We start from the raw sequence: 17,400 nt of genomic DNA, 5'->3' as shown, positions 1-17,400 counted from the left end.
CAAGTAACAGTCTTAGTGGAAGTCAGAACAGCATAGATTTATGTGAGGTAAAGAAATATTGAATGACTTGCAAATGGAAGCAAAGCTGGTTTTCGACAGGGGGTAGGAAGTCAATTTAAAACTATCAGTCAGCTCAGAATTTACATGCCTATCACTTAACTATAATTTACAAAGAGTTGCAAAATAGCTGAAATCCAGTAACAGAACTAGAACTCATTAACCCAGAAGGTTAATTATGCTATATGTAAAATGCATAATTTCCATTGAAACACAACATTTTTATCTTTGACATTACTTTTACATAGAACTTGTTTATGCCATATATCTTATATATTATTATGTAATTTCAAGAGCTGTTTAGCCTTCATTCTCTATATCAAGGGTTAAGAAATTTTTTTGTTGAAGTGCCAGATAGCAAGTATTTTAGGTTATGTGGGACACATATATACATATTCTGTGTTTTATTATTTTTATTTTCTTCTATAACCCTTTACAAATTAAAAACCATTATTAGTTTGTGGGTTGTACAGGAACAGGCTGTGGGTCGTATTTTGCTGACCTCTACTGTGTGCAAATGATTAGAAGTTTGTACCAGTCTTCTCCTACCACCAATTGCTAATTCTTGAGATCTTTGTTTTGATAAATCTCTTGGCTGACTGGTATTCATTATCAAGTATGCATAAGCACAAGCACATTTTTCCTGAGAAAGCTCATTAGTGCAATGTAGTTATTTTCCATTAGTCTCTGCATGTTCCTCAATGCTTTTATGTGGATTAGTGGCACACCAAGGGCAGGGCAGTGGGAGTGATGGGCTCTGGGTACAGGCTATGCAGAGTTGCTTTGTCTGCAGAAAGCTTTAAAATAATAATAAGGTTGAATAAAAGTTGGTCAGTCCAAGTTCATTTCAAGAGTAAATTCAACTTCTGCTTCCATTCATGATATATTAACAAAGTTTGCATTTACCCTCCTCCTTGAAAAAAAGAGAAAATGGACAAATTGTATGAAACAATGGCAGTGAAGACCAGTGATCCTTGAGAGATGGGAACAAAATAGCCCAGCTTCACTTGAGAAAGTGGCCAGACTATGGTGCAGTTAAGTGGAACGCAGGCAGAGCTTGTCCCTATCACTGAGGTGAAGTGACAGAGGTGGGGGTCTGGGGAAGCTAAGATAGCTAGAGTTTACAGGGCAGAGTGCTGATGAAGAAATTGCTGCACAGGGAGAGAATGCTAGAGATCTCCAGAGGCTCTTCTGCAAAGATTAAGTTGAATACTGATCAGTGCATGCATGTGAGAGAACTACCCAAGGTAGAATTAGACAGAACAGTGCCCAGATGTCATATCTGGTGTTGAATAGTGCTTATTCCCAACAGTTAGAGTGGAAAACCTCCAAATTCTGTAGGTATTGGTTAGAGTATCAAAGAAGGGTCTCACCTTCTTAGTGGATTAAAAAATAAAAAATTAAATTGAATTAAACCTAGATGAAATAGAACCCATTCCTTCTTAACAAACCTTAAAATCAAGACCTGAATAATTTCCAAATAATCATATTCCAGAAAAAAACTCAAGAATATTTGTGGACATACAAAAATATCTAGCACCCAAGAACCTGATTCACAGTATCTGGCATTCAATGAGAAATTTCCAAGCATACAAAAAGAAGCAGAAAAAAAAGTATAACAAGAAGAAAAAAAAAAATCTCACTCTGAAATGACACAAATGGTAGAATTAATGCACAAACATATTAAAATAGTTGTTTTGACTGTGTTCCCTATGTTTGAAATGCTAGAGAGAAGATTGAAAGTATGAGGTAGAGAAATGAAAGTTATAAAAAAAGACCCACAGTAAACTTCTAGAAATAAGCAATGTAATGTTTAAGATGGAGAATGTACTGGATGGATTTAAGTGTACATTAGCTAGTTGACAAGTAAAGATGAGTGAAATTGAAGACATAGCAATAGAAACTCTCCAAAATGAAACTCACAGAAAGAAGACTGGGGGGAAAAAGGTGCATCGGTAAACTGAAAAACAACTTTAGTGGCCAAATACATGTGTAGTGACATCAGTCACTGGCAAACATGGTCAGAATCAACTTTTTCAGAAATTAGCAAAAGGAAATAAACCAGAGGCTTGCAGCATTTAATCATAAAAGCATTTAATCAAGGAAAGCAACTGAATCTTGGTAAGAACAGCAAGCTTTGTGGTGTTTTAACTTGCTCTCTTACCCCTCCTCCCCCCAACCCCCCACCTCTGTGGTGGCCTTGAAAACCACCACCCTGGCAGCCACTGGAGGGGGCATATGTGCTGGAGATTTTTGCAACACCATTTCCACAGAATTGCCATTATTTGACCTGGAAGACACTGCTCATGAAGATTTTCTTGATTTGTCCTGACTCAGGGCTCTTTGAGTGCAAACAGTCTTTCTTTTTCTTCTCCTCCTCCTCTCTCTTCTTCTCCTTCTCCTCCTCCTCCTCCCCCTCCCCCTCCTCCTCCCCCTCCTCCTCCTCCTCCTCCCCCTCCTCCACCTCCACCTCCCCCTCCTCCTCCTCCCTGCAGGCCCTGCAGATACTGCATCTATGCATCAGCTAGACAGGTGAGAAGACTCTGAATGACCTCCAGTGCAAGGATGGTTGAAAACCGGATATTTCATTTATTGAATGTCAAAGAGTAGTACAACTGATTCATGCTAAAAAAACAAGTTACCTACTTTAGTTATGGCATGATGTGCTTTTTAAAAAAACTTTGTTTATAACCTCTTCTTGTTGTATCTGTGTGCTATTCTTACAACAGGAGGAAAGTGCATTAGATTTGGTAACAAGCATGCCTTAACTTTATGAACAAAAGTATTACTCAACAGTTTTACATAAATCTAACTTTTATAAAATGAAAAAAAAATAATTAGCTATGTACTAAGCCAACCAAACAGAGAATTCAGTGGCAACAGAACACAAAGAATATATAGAATTTGAGACACTTGGGTGTGGCTCAGTTGGTTAAGCATTGGACTCTTGATTTCGGCTCAGGTCATGAGCTCAGGGTCATGAGATCGAGCCCCACATGGGATTCTGCACTCAGTGGGGAGTCTGCTTGAGATTTTCTCTCTCCATCTCCCTCTGCCACTCCCCTTGCTTGCTTGCTCGCTCTCTCTCTGAAATAAATAAATAAATCTTAAGAAAAAAGAAAAAAATATATATGGGCTTTTCAGAATTAGTTCAGAAAAGCCATTAACCATCGATTGCAACCACCACCACAAGAAATATATGTGTAAGTGGATTCAGAAACGAGGTGGGGAATGAAAAAATATTTGAAGAAATAATGCTATTTTCTAAATTTGCAAATTTGATGAAAATGATACAATCCAGGCATTCCAGAGAACTCAACTATAAGAAATATGAAGAAAACTACACTAAGGTGATGCATCATAATCAAAATGCTGAAAACCAGTGAGTGATAATAAAAATGTAAAAGCATCACAGGCAACAGGAGCATATTACATATAAGAAAGATGGGAGGGCACTTTATATTTCAAGCCCTGGGTGTTACATGCAAATGATGAATCACTAAATTCTACCGCAGAAACTAATAATACACTGTATGTTAACTAAATTGAATTTAAATAAAAAATTTAAAAAAAAGAAAAATGACAGTAGATTTCTTTATGAGAAACAATAAAGCTAGAAAACAGCAGGGATATTTCAAGTCCTGAAGGAAAAATCTGTACACGTAAGTAGCGCGTATATGCCACAGGCATCACTCTATTAAAAGAGAAAGGAAAAACGGGTTATGTTCACCAGTGAGCTGATACTATATTTAAGGCCCGTGTTAAAAGAAAAGTCTAGGAAAAAATTCTTGATGTTAAAAGTCAGATTGGACAGAGAAATGAGACAGTCGTTATTAGATGTATGAAGGATGTATAGAGGGCAGAGAACAATTAAAATGACAAAGCAGTGTAGTAAAAACTTGGGAAAATAGGCTAAAACCACTATGTAATTATTTCCATCAAGTTTTTTTCTTTACTTATTTTTATTGTAAAGCACTTGGAGTATATAGAAAATATATGGTATGATACCCACCACTCAATTTTGTAAAATTTTAATGTTTTATCGCATTTACTTTGTATTTTTCTATTTAAAAAAATAAAATATTACAGACTCAGTCAGTGTCCACAGCGTCCATCACTCTATGTAAAATCATCTTGCAGTCCTTCCTAGGAGTCATCATGTTCTGAATTTGGTGCTTTTAGTTACCAAGCATTTTTATTCTTTTAAAATACGTGCATAAATATAATATTTTTATTTTATGTGTTTAGGCTATGTGTAAATGGTATCAAATAAAAGCACTCTTTGGTAACTTTTTCCGTCAATTTAAAAATTTTGAGATTTGTCTTCATTGATTCATGAGCTATCGCCCCCATGTATTCACTATGCCCGGAATTTATTCCTTTTCTTGCTGTGGATATTGCAGTTACTTAGAATTTATCACTCACACAAACAATGCTGCCATATATATCCTTGTACATATCTACATATGCACAGGAGCAAATGTTTCTCCATGCTGGGTTTCTCTGTGTGGGCTGGCCAGGTTTTAGGAAATGTATCTGTAACTTTAGATCCGAAAGTAATGTGTTGCCAGATTGCCTTTCAGAGGGCTATGCTGACGCTTCTGTCCTTCACTGGTTTCTGTTCCTCCGCATTCTCACCAATACTTGGCTATCTGATGGATTTAAAATGGAACTCATTGTTGTAATTTATGTTTTTCTGATTACTAATAAAGTAGGGCACCTTATGTGTTTGTTGGCCATTGGATTTTCTTTTTCTGTGAGTTGTGTCTTCATATCTTCCCCCATTATTCTACTTGTTTGATTTTCATTTTTATTAACTATTTTGAGTTTTAAAAATATATGTTGAATACCAATTAATCAGTATGTTTTCCCAGTTTATAACGTATATTTTCATTCTGTGTATGATATTTTGAAATAACAGAAGTTTTGAATTTTAGTGTAGTCCTAATTTCTAATATGCTTTTTCTTCTTTTTCTGTCATTTTTAGAAATCTTCTCATGTCCATAAATACCTTCTTTTGTATTTTCATCTAAAAATTTAAAAGTTCGCTTTTCAGCTATGTCTTTAATCCACTTGGAATTTTTGGAATTTATTTTACATATGATATTAGGTAGGGATAGAATTTAATGTATGCTTTCTTTTCTCCTTTCTTTTTCTTTTCTTTTTATGTAAGTAACCAAATGTTTTCCCCAACTTTTTTTATTCAAATGATCTTTTAAACTTTAGAATAGATAAGGGCCTTGTCTTTTTACCAGTTTATTACTGAAATGATAATATAGCCTTTGTTTGCTGTTTTAAGGCTGTGATGTATTTTCCTAGTGGTTTGGTTTTTAAAAAATAAATAAGGCTTGATTTTTCCTCCAAAAAAACTTGGAAGAGATTTAGATTTGCAAGAAACTTGCAAAGATAGTACAGAGAATTTCTATGTGTATCATACCGAGATCCCAGATTGTTAACATCTTTGTGTGGCTTTAAACTGTACCACAGAGCAGGTTGTCCCATACAGTCCAGAGGTATAGAAAGGGACCTTGTCTTTCCATAGCAAAAACATTACAGAAATTCACTTTACAGTTCTTGTCTTTTTAAAAGACAGAATACATATTTTAAGGTGGTTCAAATCAGAACGGGGTAGTTCTATCCTAAATGTGGACACAAATACAAATACATGTTTTCAAGTATAATATTAAATATCTCTTGCACTGTGTGTGAAATGGATTTGCAGTAATGTTTTTCAGACTGCTTTCCACAGAACCATCTAGATTGTACTGTACTAACTCAGTGAGAAGTGGAGGGAAAGGAGGAAGTTATGGGAATTTGGGCACTGGGGATCATGGAAAGCTTACAGACTGTAACAAAGTTTAGAGATTGTGGGATGTGTTCTCTGCTTTCTGCTTTCAGGATAGGTGTGAATCTGTTGATGCAGGGTCAGGCTCAAGAAACACTAGTGCTCAATATTTGTAAACATTCCCTTAAGTGACAGCCTACAGGGTTCCTTTGTTTGCTTTGGTATGTATTGTCGAAGTTGAAAGTTTAAAAGAGTCGTGGTTTAGCAAGAAGAAGTAGGCTTCTAGGTTCTAGCAGAAGCTATCCTGTGTAAGCACCTGGGCCTCCTGCCAGGGAACTTTGGGGGCAGTGGAATCTAAACTGTGATATTTGGCATTTATTTCTTTTCTGTGTCGTCACTTTGTTTCTAATAATAATCTGTATTTTGGCTAAATACGTTTGAAACCTTATATAATCATATAGCATGTGTGGCTTTTTTTGGAGGGGATTGTAAATTTTCTTTCTACCATCTTCTACTGTACCTGAAATGATTTCTTCATGAACTACATTTGGGATATTTACAAATGTCAGCAACAAAGATTAAAAATCCCAGACACACTATTCCTCTATGTTTTAATTACTTTTTTTTTTTTTTTACTGGCCTTGATTCTGTTTTATCTGTGAAGGGATGACCTAACGGTTATCTTTAATTAGTGAAAACAGAACTTAACAACAAACCAGTAACAACAACAATGACGACAATAATAATATTAAAAAGTAACAGATGTTAACGTGAAGTGTGTAATCCCATTTAGGACAACAGAGAGTCCTATATTATAATTCAGAAAACTACAATTTTGCAAAGATCAGCTGTGGTATCCCTAATGCCTTTGAGTGCCTCTCTCTGATTAGCCTTTTCCATCCTTGTACATGCACACGAGCAGGTTCTACCTTCATTTTCTTATTGGTGGAAACTTCCAGATCAATTTGCAGAGAGGTGGAAGATGCTTATTCTAGGTTATAATTGTAGGTATGTTAGAATTCTGTAGCTGGGAGGGATCTGTTGCCTAGAATCTGACATTTCCAGGGGGTTAGAATGCAGGAATATGGAGAAGGTTCCTGATCTTGACAGTGATTCTCAGTTGCATTCATTTAGAAATTAGCAAAAGACCCAGGACATAGTACTACAGTAGAAGGCTTTCAGGAAACAACTAGGACATGTGGAATCATTTGGTAAAAATGGAAAATGTGGGGAAGAATATTAGTTTGGTAAATGGTGGCCTGTTTCAGCCTGTTGTCTTCAGCCAAAAGGATGTTTGAATTATTCTTCAACATTTATAGCTGTATAGTTTGTTGATAGAAGAAGTCGGTGGAGTATCATCCAGAGCCCTGTGTAGACAGTTCTAAACACTAGAATGGGAAGTAAAGGTTTCTCCTAAAACATGTCCCTAGTTTTCTTGCTCTAGACCAAGCATTTCTTTGCTCACCCTTATGCTTTTCTACTGCACTTCACTAGTAAAATATACATACTAGTATTTGGAGACTCAAGAAGGTGTATATAATACATTTGAACTTTAGCTCAAGAGCCATGAAAAGAACATCAAGGAAAATAGTGAACATAACTTATAAAGTAGTTGATACTTTAGACAAGAAGTCAATGAAATTCATGAAAATGCTATTTCAGTTCAGAAAAAAGAGTTTAGAATATGGGAGGGTGAAAGGTGTAAAGCTGATCCATTGTAAGGTTGATCAAATGATTGTCATTCTGCTCTGTGAAGCCACCTAATACCCTTATTGTAGTTGTGCTGAAATCTGCCTTCTGTAACTTTCCTCACCCCCTAAAACATAGAAGTAAACGTAATTCAGATGTGAATGGATAGCACCAAGATGTTTACTTTTGTCTCGTTGAGAAATTGGTGATGTGTTTCAGATTTCTCTTTCTCTAATCAGGTATCCTCTCAATATTTATTTAAAGATAAATATTTTACTTCTTGAAATGTAATATTAATTAGGATTAGAAATTTTAGTCTCCTTACTCTAATTTTATTTCAAACTACAAGTAAAATAAAATAAATTTCCTTTATTCATAGTGCCATTGAATCCCAATATGGGCAGTCTCTTTGCTAGATCATGGGCCATAATGCTTGAGGGATTCATTGTTTCATGGGAAAAGTGAAACATAATGAAATATTTATAGTAAAGGGATAGATGGTCTCATATATTTGTCTTTCTCATGGAATACTACTCTTTAGGATGGTTATAGGTGTGCTATAACAGATGTCCAAATAAGTTTAGCCAGTTTTGAGCTTTTTGGGTTTTTTTTGTTGTCGTCATCATTGTTGTTTTGTAATCTCAGGTCTTATCTGAGGCTTTAATCTGATAATACTCACTGTGAATATAATAATTGATTTTTTCCCAGGTGTATGAAGCCAGGAAACCCTTTTTTAGGTAAAAGCTATGAACATTTCCTGGAACTGTGCAAGGCCACCAGGATGTACTATAGGGAAGACTGTAGAACTTGAGTCCAAGAAGCTCCTACCCCTAACTTCAATGATGTCAGTCAGGAGAGTTCACAATGAAGTCATGTCTACATTGAATCTTATAGTTTGTGTTGTTTATAAGATGGATGAGAGGATCATGAAAGGGAATTCTGGTCATTTTTAATAGTTTGAGATCTTGAGATTGTTGGAGATACTGATAAAAGAGTATGTCAGGGAGAGGATGAGAAGTGAGAATATTAAAAAAAATCTTATAAGATCTGTTATATTGTTGGGACTGTATCGGGTGGCTTATAAGAAGCCATTGGAGGCTTTAAAAATTGAGACAAATTTTTTTGGATCTTTAAGCCAGAGCAGGTTTCTTTCTTTCTTTTTTTTTTTTAAATATTTTATTTATTTATTTGACAGAGAGAGACAGCCAGCGAGAGAGGGAACACAAGCAGGGGGAGTGGGAGAGGAAGAAGCAGGCTCCCAGCGGAGGAGCCTGATGTGGGGCTCGATCCCAGAATGCCGGGATCACGCCCTGAGCCGGAGGCAGACGCTCAACGACTGAGCCACCCAGGCGCCCCCAGAGCAGAGTTCTGATGAAATCCATGTTTTCAAAGAGTACTCTACTAACAATGTAGGGTGAATAGAATGGTACCCAAGTAGTATTGAGAATTGATACGGAATAGTCAATGTAATTTATTAATGAGAAGGGCATTTGTCTTTGGAAGAGAGGGAAGAAACTCAAGCTATTTAAGAGGTTGAAATACATTAGACCTGATCCTCTGATTTCTACTTTAAAGGAGACTTGAATGGATAGTGGTGTCCTTAGAAGAGTCTCCTTTTTTGTTTTTCCCCAAGAGTATGGCATTCTTAACTATATGCTTTCTAACTTTAATTTCAGAAGTCTCACTGAAGTCTGTAACTACTTAGAAAACACTGTTAATTAGGAAACCTTAAAAGATAAAAGAAGAGGAACTACACCCATGATTTTTTTTTTTTTTTTGGAGTTTTAGAGGATGAACTACACCCAGTTATTATTATTATTTTGTTTTGGAGGTTTAGAGTTTGAGGAGCCTAATCAGTAGTATTCCTCCTTTGTGATAAACTCTGAACTACCTGAGAGATAACCTGATAAAAGTGATAGCTGTGGAGATAGCTGTGGAGATCAGAGTATCGCCTGTTAAAGACTGGATATGAGGGTGTAGTTTAGGTTTGTAGGACTGTGGCCATTCTGAATTCTGAACTCCAGAATTAGACTTACCCACTCAGTCCCTGCTGGCACCAGAAAACAATGGGTCCCTCCACCCAAGAGAATTTTTAGGGGACAGAACTGAGGCACAGATGAGAACGTGTGCTGTCTGCAAACAGCTTGCTCCCGAAGAGAAGAGCAGAGTTACTTACCCTTAAGTACCAGCGGGAGAAGTAAATCATTCTTACCTGGGATGGGGCCTAGAGGCATACAGTAATTGATGTCCCTTCCCATTAAATAAAGCCAGAGGAAAGGTGGTTCCATTTCTCCCAAATGGTCAGTGTCACTGTGAAGACTGGAAACCATTAATGGAATCCTATTATCCTCCGTTGAAATAGCAGATTGATTGTAGGTGTACTTTTGGAATTTCAGAGCTGAAAGTGATCTTGGACCATTTACTTCATTGACTTCTCTCATTTTTACAGATGAGGCAAATGTGGGCCTAAAAAAGGTCAACTTACTTAAGATAACAAGTGGAAGAGCAGATCTTGAGTCACCATGTTGATACTATTTATAAATAGTAATCATAATATATTGCTTTTTAAATAGAAAATTAAGTGAATTTTCTCATTTCCCTTTTTTTGTGCAGTAAAACAAAATATTAGAATATTAAAGACAAAACAATTTCATGACCAGCTACTAATTTTTTAAATTTTTAAAAAGATTTTCTTTATTTATGTGAGAGAGAGCAAACAAGAGCAAGGGCAGAGGCAGAGGCAGAGGGAGAAGCAGATTCCCCACTGAGTAGGGATCCTGATGCGGGGCCCGATTGCTTAACTGACTGAGCCACCCAGGCGCCCCAATAATCCAGCTACTTTAAAACAACGACTTTAATTTTTACATACTTTCTCTTCAGGTGCTTTTCAATGCATGCAACTTAAATGTGAAGAATACACGCTACATCCAAATTGGAATTGTTTTCTGAGGGAGGGCTCACGTTGGTTGATGTGAAAGGACTTATCTTGCTGCTTTTGTTTTGTATAGAGAACCATTCTGAAGGAATGCAAGGTAATACCAAGAACACTCTAACACATCTGGAAATTACTGTTCCAACATCAGCTTTGGTTAACTGTGATCTTGGGTGTGTTTGTCTGAAACTAAAATGAGGGATGAGACCAGAGATGGCAAATACATGTCTTTTGCCCTTCTCCTAACCCAGTCAGCTAGCGGTGACCGCACTGAAGATGGGTGGAGGGCGGCTGCACTCGGCTGGCGTGACTTGCCTGGTTAGTCCACCACAGGAAGGAGGGGGCTGGCGTCTCTGGCCTTTGTTTGCATGTGGATTTGGGCAATTGCCAAGATCCTATCTGGCTGTAAAATTCTGTGATTGTGTACTTTAGAAGCTAATTTTTCTTCTGAATGAAACTAATTTCTCATTTTACTGAGTTTTAAGTAGTATTTTTCAGACGGATGACTATGTGAGACCTCTCTCTCTATAGATGTAGCTCAGGGGACCAGATCTTCTGTTTTCATGTGATGACAAAATCATTCCACATGAACTTACACACACACAAAGGCATTGTGAATCAAGCCCAGAAAACTTCAACTGAAGCATAGTATTAGTTTTTTGCTCAGTGTGAGCGTGATTTTCCACTGAATAAACCCCTCAGCCAGATGTCTGAAAGAGAATGCACATTTGATTTTCTTGTAGCATATTCTTAGAATTAAAACCAGCATATTCTAGTAATTAAGTTCTTTTGAATAGGGATTCGGATCTCGATCTTTGTTATCTTGTTTGAGGATCAAGGCTTTGGAAGTGTTTTAGTATTTAAGGTCAAAACTCACAAATACTGTTTTTTGGTCAATGATACCATAACTATAAAACCATGGTTTCTACATGGCTTGACATATATATGCTTATTACATTAAAAAAAAAAAAAAAAACCCTGAACATGATTGTATTTTGCATTTAAGATTTACAAAACACAAGGTCTTTTTGTTCCTTAGTGTCATCATTGCAAACATCAGTTATCCCTATATAAATTAACACTGGAAGTGTTTAAAATTAATATAAAGCCAGTCAAACCTGCTTTTACAACAGTGTATGGAAAGACGTGCTCACTGATCATTCAAGATTTGGTAATGAGTATTTTTAAAATAACATTTATTATTTTTCACTTATCAAAGCTCTATGTTTTTAAAAAGCCAGAAAAATATAAAGAAAATAAAATAATTTATAATCCTAGTTCTCAGAAATTATTATGTCTGTATACGTAATGGGGATCATTCATATTCTATATGTATGTACACACACGTGCTTTTATAATCTTCTCACATGCCATATATTTGAACAGTTTTTGTGTAGTTAAATAACTTTATATAGCATGATCGTCATGATACAGCTGTGAGAATCAGTGTGTTCCATCTTATGGATGTACCATTATTTATTCATCCTTCTTTTGGACATTTAGATTGCTTTGAATTTTTTTTCCTTTTTAAAATAATACTGTGATTAGTGTTTTACATAAATATTTTTGTGCATCTATAATTTCGTTAGATTAAATCCTTAGAATTTATTAGGTCAATTGATTCTAAGGTTTTCAAGATCTTGAACATACTGCTCTTCAGAAAATTACACCAGTTTACTTTTTCCACAGTATATTAAATTTACAGTTTATCTATCCCATTGCCTGGTTTTAATTCCTCATAGATGAAAAATGACTTCTATCATTTGTATTTTTTTATTTTTTTTTTAATTTTTATTATGTTATGTTCGTCACCATACAGTACATCATTAGTATCATTTGCATTTTTTAAAAGATTTTATTTATTTATTTGACAGAATGTCATTTGCATTTTTGAAAAGGATTTTATGTATATTTGGCAGAGAGAGAGAGAGCACAAACAGGGGAAGCCACAAGCAGAGGGAGAGGGAGAAGCAGTCTCCCTGCTGAGCAGGGGCCCTGGGATCATGACCTGAGCAGAAGGCAGAGGCTTAACTAACTGAGCCATCGAGGCGCCCCTATCATTTGCATTTCTTTCCTTGCTATTAAGTTTGAATTCTCCTCCGTACCCCCATTTATTGGCCCTTTGCAGTTGTGCTGTTGGGGGTGGTGGTGTTTATTCTGTGTAGGGGTGCTCCTTTTGTGCTTTTATTTTACTTATTGATTTATTGATTTATTTTAGAGAGAGAGAGTGCAAGTGGGCAGAAGGGCAGAGGGAAAGAGAGTGAGAGAAGCAGACTCCCCGGTGAGCACCTGGCTGGATCGCAGGACCCTGAGATCATGACCTGAGCCAAAATCAAGAGTCTGATGCTCAACCCACTGAGCCACCCCATTACCGCTGTGCCTTGGTGTTCTTAATAGTGCTGCTTCTACTTAAAGCCCCATGGCAGGGGGGAAAGAGCATGGAGTTTTAATTCATTCAGACCTGGGCTTGGATTTCAGTTGTCACTTACATATTTTCCATGTGTCTTGGGCAGACTGTCATTTATGAGCCTGAAGTTCACTGAGCTGCAGGATAGAAACATTATTGGATTTAAATGAGCCACTTATCTCAGAAGAGTCACTTAATGGTAGCTACAGTTATCCTCTTTTTTCTTATCTCCTTGTTATCACCTACCTGTCATTTTCTGTTTAGGTATTTTTAAACACAATTGGAGGAAAAGTCCACCAAAGTGTGCTGTTTGTCTATAAACAGAGTGGGTAGGTTTTCCTCATCGTTCACCTAATGGTCACTGTTGAAATCTTCTTTTTAATTCTTATGATAGCAGCCTTATTGATAGACATTTCTGTTATATATATGGTGAGAGAGCCAACAACGGAACAGTGGTTTTTGTTTCCTCCAAAGTGAAAGGATGAGGCACAAGTCTCTAGTTCAGCTCATGTCTACAACGTCTAGGCTGTAGCGAACTTCTAAGTGCTTTGGCCGAATCAGGTTGATTCGCAAGAGGCAAACAGCAGTTCGAGTATATCAAATTTAGGATGTGTGACCTACCCATTTCCCTACCCAGTGCCAGTGCGGCAGGTGGAGATGACTCGGGGCCGGTTTCGGCAGCCTTGAGCTCTTACACACTAGATGGTTTGTGTTTTCTTGGCTTGGGAGACGACAGGCACCACAGATGCAGTTTCTCACAGATAGACCACCGTGACCAGAGGCAGAGCCGTGAAAGTGACTGCTGGAGTTTATACAGCAAATCTGCCCCAGCTGTGGGACGTTGGGGCCCGAACTGACCCCTCATCGTTAGGGACAGATGCTGCACTCAAGGCTACAACGGGAGCAAACAGCTTTTATGTATTTACATATGTAAATCCACACGCTTTAACCACCTGCCAGCCCTCATTTCAACCAGAGAACTCAATATTAGCTATTATTATTTCTCTCAAATGATACATTTTCATAGCCAATAAAGCTAATTGCCCTTGACTACCCTATTTCTACCAATAGACTTTTTTTATTAGTATTTTGAAATACATTAAAAAAGTATCAGTTCTACCAGATGACGTCTTTTGTTAGTCACACTAAACTGATTAAAAAGGGGAGCATTATAAACCTTCTTGCCAGAAGCTAACTGGCCTTTAGAAAAGGAGGACAGTGGTCTTTTCCTTTATTATCTACAATAAGGTATACAATTAATTATAATAAATATTTGTTCTTCTGTAATAGTTGATGCCTAATGTAAGCAATCATGAAGATCATGTCATTACGTCATCTCTTCTAGACTGTAGCCCTTTGAATGATAATGCTAACTGGGTAGCATAGCAGGTTTATTTAGCTGATAGATGATCACTAAAGAGCATCCCAAACTGTGCGTATGTGAAGACTTACTTATTTTGCACTCATAAGTTTTATTTTAAAGCTTTTTATGATTGGGACTCCCTTTGCCTTTTGAAGGTCACTTTGCTTTTGCTCTGAAGCAGTTCCACCCATATATAGGCACCACCCATATATAGACCACTGACATTGTAGAAGACATTGTACTATTAATAGTAGATGATATTGATTCCGGTAAAGGTTTCACAGTGTACCCATACCTCAGAACATCATGTTGTTAGATAGATAACACATCATGTTAAACAGATACCATTTTTTATTTTGTTAATTCTCTCTCCATCAAGCTGAAAAGAAAAAAACAAAAGCAAAACCAGTGGATTATAGAAAGATGAGTAAGACTATAATACACTCCTAAGGAGTATATTTGAGTAGAAAATGTGGTCACAGATAAATACAGTATATAACATAATGATAAATTCTGGAGGAGAGACCCGAAAAAAAGATTAAAGAAAGCTTTACAAACATATAACAAAATAGTAGCTTAACAATTTTTGCATGATAGAATAAGTGAAAGGAAGTTGTGCAGGTAAAGCCTGAGCCACGTAGGCTGAAGTCTGGTCCTGGAGAACCTTGATGTCCTTCTAAAATATTTGAACTTTATTCTTGAGGGAATCCAGAACCTTGGGAGGCAGAAGAAATATACAATCACTCATAAATTCACTGTCTCTTTCTGTTTCCTACCACAATCTTATCTCCCAGTTCTGTTCCCCAGCCACAGTGGCATGATTAGAATCACACTTGAAGAATGGTATTTAGATGTGGTGTTGCGTAAATTGTAGGAGAGCAGAATGCAATAAATACATTACAGTGTAATTACATTATTAGGGATCTGAGCAGTCAGGGAATAGGAAGGAATGAGAACAAGGATCCTTTAAAAGATAGAATCAACAGGAGATTTTGACTAATTTCAAGTGGGTATAGGGGGCAGGGGAGAGGAAGAGGAAGATATGTTAATGACCAACTGCCTTTTCAAGTCCACCTGACCAAAAGGATCCAGTTGTCATCAAACGGGAGAGAGCTTGAAGGAGGTAGAGAACGGGGGACACTGCAGTTTTGCTTTGGGGCACTTTGAGCGTGAGGTGCTATGAAGGCACCAAACTGGCCAACATCGAAATGGGGACTGTAGCTTAGTCAAGTTGACACATCAGAGACCATCACAGTTGGTGTGAGGAGTTTGGTCTTAACACATTTTCTCTAAGTAAAAATCATTTTAGGTACACCACCACCAGGATGCTTTAAATCCCATTCCTTTCCTTTGTTGCGCCGAAGTGAACCTTTTTGAGATTCCTCCTTTTTGAGATTCCTACTTGTTTGGCTAACACTTCAGCCTCACTGATGTTTTTGAAATTTCTTATATCACCTAGGTAAATGAACAGTCTCTGGGACTTTTGTAGATACCCTTGTGTTAGGAGCCAGACTTTTAGTTTAAATTAGAGACATTTAATCCATACTGTTACTTTTAATTATCTCCTGGAACAAATGGTAAAGTACCTTTAAAGCTCTTTTACTCTGTCTCCAGGCAAAATCTTGGACCCAGGGTGGGTGCTCTTCCCAAGGTTCCCAAGATCGTAGAGCTTAGTATTTAGTTCTCATGATACCCCTTAGCCCTTGGGGCTTCACATGGGGGGTGTAAACTTCTATACCTGGGGAACTTCTATACCCTAGGAAGTCTCCCTTCCCTTCCCAGCCTCAAGAGAAGCCCTCAAACCCCTTTTGGTGTAGCCAACCTCCTCCTTTATCCCCCTTAACCTCACCACCCATGCATACTGTAGTACTCCCCTCCATCGGCTCTCCTATTTAGACAGTTCAGAATAATCTCCTTCCATGGGCCTTCAGAAACATAGTGCTGGCACTGGTAGGGGAAGAGGAAAAGAATACCAACTGCTCAGACAAATGCTAGAACAGATCCAGACTTACTAACTCATCCTGTTGCAACCTTACAAGAGTATTAACTTCTGTGAATGAGAAGTCAGCTGTTTATCTTAGGAGATTACCCCATCTCCCCCCAAAAAGGTGCCAATTGGTGCTAATTAGTTCAGTTTTTCTGTGATGAAGACACCTGTCCAGTGGGAACTGGACCAAGGCCACCAATTTATGTCATGCTGGCCACCCGTTGTCAGTTTGTAAAGCATATGTCTCCAATTTAAACTAAATTCTGGCTGAGCTGAAAGAGAACATTGCTAATTTCTCATGGATATGTTTAATTGTTTATAATAATTTGGAAAATACTGTGAAAAACATGAACATCAGGGGAATCACCCAGTTTTCTGTTAAGCTGTCTACTGGAAAAACACACTAATTCAGGCTTCATTGTCTTAGAATTTGTCCAAATTTAGGATGAGCTCGGTTTACATTTATTTATGACAGAATTTCTTTCTGTCATTTTACTTTAATGGCATAAGCTGTTTTTGCAAGGAGATATTAAAGCTTTTGAAACTTTTCAAGTACTTAAACATCACATCATTGCAGATAAATGATACTAATTATAATTCAATTCTATTCTCAAAATGGAGAGATACGGGACTTTCTAATCTTTTTATTTCACTGACAATTTGTGTATATGTAGCCTTAATAAAACTCTACTTATTTTGAAATATTTTATTAAAAGTTTTCATATATATAGCTTATCTTTCCACAGAGTCAGCCATAGCTATTCTAAATTTAAAGAGTTAATTCCTCCAAATTTGGTTGTTGGTTATCTATAAATATGAAGTGGTTGGTGTCATTGATAATACAAAAATGTATATTTGATTTTATCACAGTTTTTGTACACATTCTACGAATACATCTAGGGATATGAAAATTTACAACACTATAAGAGATATTAAAGAAAACATTATCAGGATATGATCATCAGATGTCAAAAGACTAGTTTTTGGAGCCAGAGAATTTTCTGTTTTGAGGGCTTTGTGATGGTTTATTTTATGTGTCAACTTGCCTGGGTCACAGTGCCCAGATATTTGGTCAGACGTTATTTTAGATGTCTCCGTGAGCGTGTTTTTGAATAAGATTAGCATTTCAATTGTTGTGTGGTGAGGAAAGTAAATTGCCCTGTATGATGTGAATGGGCTT

The 17,400-nt window shown here is 37.0% G+C and overlaps 1 protein-coding gene across 13 annotated transcripts in view; it reads left to right on the top strand.

The window, feature by feature from the left end:
- Window positions 1-17,400, top strand: part of PPP1R9A (protein phosphatase 1 regulatory subunit 9A) — a 362,801-nt gene that overhangs the window by 194,027 nt on the left and 151,374 nt on the right. The gene's annotated exons all lie outside the window — the stretch shown is intronic.

This window comes from Ursus americanus, chromosome 3, assembly GCF_024610735.1.
Source record: "Ursus americanus isolate L20-20 chromosome 3, mUrsAme1.1.p, whole genome shotgun sequence".
Classification (NCBI taxonomy): Eukaryota; Metazoa; Chordata; class Mammalia; order Carnivora; family Ursidae; genus Ursus; species Ursus americanus.
Note: the sequence above shows the minus strand (reverse complement) of the source record. Positions and strands in the feature narration are given on the sequence as shown.